This window comes from Nicotiana sylvestris, chromosome 12 (assembly GCF_000393655.2).
Source record: "Nicotiana sylvestris chromosome 12, ASM39365v2, whole genome shotgun sequence".
In the NCBI taxonomy this organism is placed as follows: Eukaryota; Viridiplantae; Streptophyta; class Magnoliopsida; order Solanales; family Solanaceae; genus Nicotiana; species Nicotiana sylvestris.
In genome coordinates this window covers 138,432,185-138,436,532 of record NC_091068.1, presented here as the reverse complement: position 1 = coordinate 138,436,532, position 4,348 = coordinate 138,432,185, and the positions used below count along the sequence as shown (strand labels likewise).

At 45.7% G+C, this 4,348-nt stretch overlaps 1 long non-coding RNA gene across 1 annotated transcript; it reads right to left on the bottom strand.

The window, feature by feature from the left end:
- Positions 1-359: 359 nt before the first annotated feature.
- Positions 360-2,151, bottom strand: LOC104237626 (uncharacterized). The gene is made up of 4 exons (XR_713681.2): positions 1,907-2,151; positions 1,398-1,829; positions 712-1,323; positions 360-631 (listed from the first exon to the last, which is right to left on the bottom strand). It is a non-coding gene; the product is annotated as an uncharacterized lncRNA (long non-coding RNA).
- Between the last annotated feature and the right edge of the window lie 2,197 nt (positions 2,152-4,348).

The following is a 4,348-nucleotide window of genomic DNA, read 5'->3' as shown; positions in this document are numbered from 1 at the left end:
AACATGTTTAAAATCAGATAATTAGGCCAATAATAACAATTGAGCGACCGTGCTAGAACTACGGAACTTGGGAATGCCTAACACCTTCTCCCGGGTTAACAGAATTCATTACCTGGATTTCTGGTTCGCGGACTGTAATACAGAGTCAACCTTTTCCTCGACTCGGGATTTGAACCGGTGACTTGGGACACCATACTTATCCCAGGTGGCGACTCTGAATCTTTTAATAATAAATTTCATTTAGATTGTCCTTTAATTGGAAAAACTCTCTCATATGCCCCTTCCGGGGGTGTAGGTAAAAAGGAGGTGTGACAGTATTTACACAAAATACAAATAAAAATAAATCAATGAGTCTCACAGCCTGTGTGCTTCAGTGCAGCCGCTGGCCTGAGGCGCATACCCTGTCGCCCGGGTATACTATCAGGATCATCCTCATCAAGTCACCTCTTTATGTGAGGATGCGCAGTAGCATCGTTAGTACAGTTAGCAGGATCGGTAGAAGGGGTTGTCGGGCCGTCAGTAACCTACAAAAATATTTTCTCACCATGGTCTCGTCGGGCTCCTAAGTATAAGCATCTGTGGTGTCCTCATCATCGCATACAGTGGCCTCCGTGATGGGCTGGGATGAAGCCTTAATAAGAAAATTAAAAATTAATTATGGAAAATTATTAAGGAAAAGAAAACAAATTAAAATTTTACAGTAATACATACCTGCGCTTGTGATAGATCTGCATCAACCGCCGGGGATTAACCAAAACTCAACCTTCGCCTGCCATCCACGTCTCGGGTCGGCCGATCCTCAGTTGCGATAGATGGTCCTGAAAAGAATTGGTCTACATCTTTGTCGAATGTACCCGTGATCAACAATGGATTTGACGGGGTGACCTGCGATGCTGGTAGATCCAGCTGAAGGTTGTACGACGGCATGTTGCTGGAAGGCTCGTCTAGCTGAGGGAAATAACCCGGTTGATCATCTCCAAGATCCTCATCAGGTGCCTCAACAGGTGAGTCGACAAGTGCCTCAACGCTCCCTTGCTGGGGACCACCTCCTCACCGTCCCCTGCGACCTCGTGGGGCACCCCTGCCTCGTGGGGCAGCCCTCGCTCGTGCCTGACCCCTGCCTCGTGGGATAGGCCTACCCCGATGGTGCTCCTCTGGTGCCGTATACTCAGCCTCGTGATCTAACCTCTCGTCCTCTCTGGCTCGCTGCAGTGTCCGGAGAGCCAACTCTACCACCCGCCAGCCATACTCAACGATTTCAAGATTGTCGGCATGCTGTTGCATCTCCTATCCCAACTGGTAGACCATGTGATGCCCAATAGCCTGCATAACATTTAAAATATTTATTACATAACGCTATATCACATTTATAAGTATGGGTTCCAACAAAAACATACCAGTGCCTCATTCCTCCCGGCGTATGGTCTGAACCGACCGCCAGGTACATGAACGGGGTTCCCGATCATCAGTCAGGTGTGACGGCAGTACCATGATGTATAGAACTCAATAGTTGCCGCCTGGATCTGTGAAGGTGGTGGCGGAATCAAGTCCTCTCGCTGCTCCCAAGTATGAACCTGCGCCTCTAGCCATCCTACAAATGCGTTGTCCACCCTCGAACGATCCTCCCGTTGATAATTTATAGCCACCTATGCAGGCTCCCTCGGTATAGTCTGGGGATGGTCAAACTGGCGACGTACCCGCTCTGTGGCATGATGCTCCACAACATTAAGGCACATCAGCAGGACGGAAGTGCTCTAAAGCTATCGATCGATCGAGCAATAATCGGGCAGATCAACTATCAACTCGTCGTTGTATGGCGTCCAGATGAACTATCAAATAATAACATAAAAGTGGGTATGTGCAACACAAGTGAATTTATAACAAGTAAGTTTAGGTACATATTTACCTGTGCCGCCTCCAGCATATCCAACACATCCCAGACAAGAGGGAGATTATAATGAGCATCACTACCTCGGTAGTTCCCACGCCGGAGAACCCACCTCCTAGCTAGAGGGAGAAACAGAGGTGATACATCCGGCTCTAATGGTGGTAGAGATGGCTGCAACGGCAGTACCCGCTCCCAGGCCCAAACCTAAGATAAAAGGTTGACGTAAAATTTAAGAGTCATTTTGACTATATAGAATTCGAAGTAATGAACAGAGTATTTGAATATGTTGTCACTTGTAGAAGCGGCAGAAAACCACATATGTCGACCTGGGTGCCCATGCTAGCCTGGCACATACTCCTGTACAGGTAAGCGAGAACAGCATCACCCCAGCTGTACTGGGGTAACTCATCTAGCTGTTGAAGATGATGTAGAAAGCGCAGACTCACTAGATTTCCTGAAATGTTCGAGAACAAGACACCCCCAAAAAGAAGGAACAATGCCAACTGATAAGTAGAGATTTTAACGAGTTTTATGCTCCTTCTTGTTTATGTTTTGATTATAAATCATTACAAAATAGTCCCAAAAGGCTCATAAGTTGTGCTTGATTGCAGGTTTGATTGACAAAGTGACGAAATGTCAAAGATCGGCTCAAACAGAGTGAAACCTACTCAAGTATCAAAGACAAAGTAAACTGAGGGCAAACAAGCCTAGTGCGGACCGCACAAAATAAAATGCGGTTGTACTAGGTGATTCAGGGAGATGGCAAGATCAGGCTTCAAGCAACGCAGTCGCAGTCCACACTGCACGACCCACGGTGAAAGTTTCGAGGCCGCACTGCCTTTTTGTGCGGTTCGCAATAGAGATATTCAGAGAGATGACAAAAACAAGGCCTCAGGCAACGTGGCCGCAGTCCACAGTGCACGGTCCGCGGTGAAGGTTCCACGGCCGCAATGCCTTCTTGTGCGGTCCACGAAAGAGATATTTAGAGAGATGGAAAATGCTAACGTGGTCCGTGGTCATTGCTGTGCGGACCGCGACAGCTGCCTCCGCAGCCGTGGTCCATTTATGCGATCCGTGGAGCCCAAGTCAGAGAACCCAGAATTAAAGTCCAAGAGCCTAGCGCGGCTGCGGTCCATTTTACGCGGCCTGCGCTGACCCTGTAGGGGTATTTTTGTTCAGTTTTCCAGCCTAGTATAAATAGAACAATTTATCATTTTTAGGTCATTAGATATATCCAGGACTTAGCTGCGCTCGTGGGAACTTCATCTGTAGCCATTTTTGGCATCTTAGCTTCAAGTTAACGATAGATTCTTGTATTTTCATTTAGCATTTAATTAATATGCCTTGTTCTTCATCTATTTCTCTATTTTCTTCTTCAAGCATGAGTAGTTAAATCCATTAGCTAGGGTTGTGGCTCAACCCTAGTATGGGTAATTGATGAGTGTTGTCATCTATTGTTAGATTGACTATGGGTGTTTGTTATTTGGATCAATTTTATGGTTTAATCTATGAATTGGTGGTTGCAAACACTGGTTTGTGCTAAGAGACTTGGATCTTCTTGAGAAAGAGAGCCCAAGTCTCCAAAATTGACCCAACAAGGAATTGGGATGAACTCAAGAGAATTGATAGTCTCAATTAAAGGGTTAAACCTCGAGAGAGTAATTATCCCACTTGAACCCTAGTTGCTTGAGCTAATTTGCCTACCCGTTTGGTTTCGAGAGAGTCAATTAGGCAAAATCACTCTCTCTACCGAGAGGTGTAAGAGTGGGTAAAATTGTGCAACGGTTATAGCATAAGCCCCAATTATGTCAATCGAATTTTAGTAACTTCTACCCGTCAATTAGCCACCTAGGTAATGTCACGACCCTAGTGTCCTTCTTCCCATTAGATACAACTTAACAATTATCTCGTAGCATAATCTAGTTTCAATTAATGGCTTGGTAATAGTAGTTTATAATCCAAAAACCCAAAAATGTATGGAAATAACATTTGGAACAAATACACACTTCTAGTCTAGATAGATACTCGACTCCATTCCTAGCTCCCTGTGAAAATCGATCCCGACTCTCATATCGGGTAAAAGATATTGTGACCCTCTCTTCCTACTTTTTAGTAGTGTGGAGTTTGAAGCGATCACCAACCTCGTGTACCGGTGAATATGGAGATCATCTATAATGTTCGGGTGCAATACCTCCATATGTTGTCTGATAACTGTCACAGAAATGTGACTTCCCCTCTAGCTGTAGCCTCACCTTGTGGCCTGAAACCAGTATACTGCCCCAACAAATCCAAATACTGGGCACGCGTCATAGCTCTCATATACTGGGGTAGTGCAATGGTCAGTCCATCAACACGCAACCCATATAAAACCTGAACATCCTGAAGTGTAATGGTGGCCTCTCTAGTGGGCAGGTGAAAAGTATGCTCTCCGGTCGCCACCGCTCTATCAACGCCGTGATG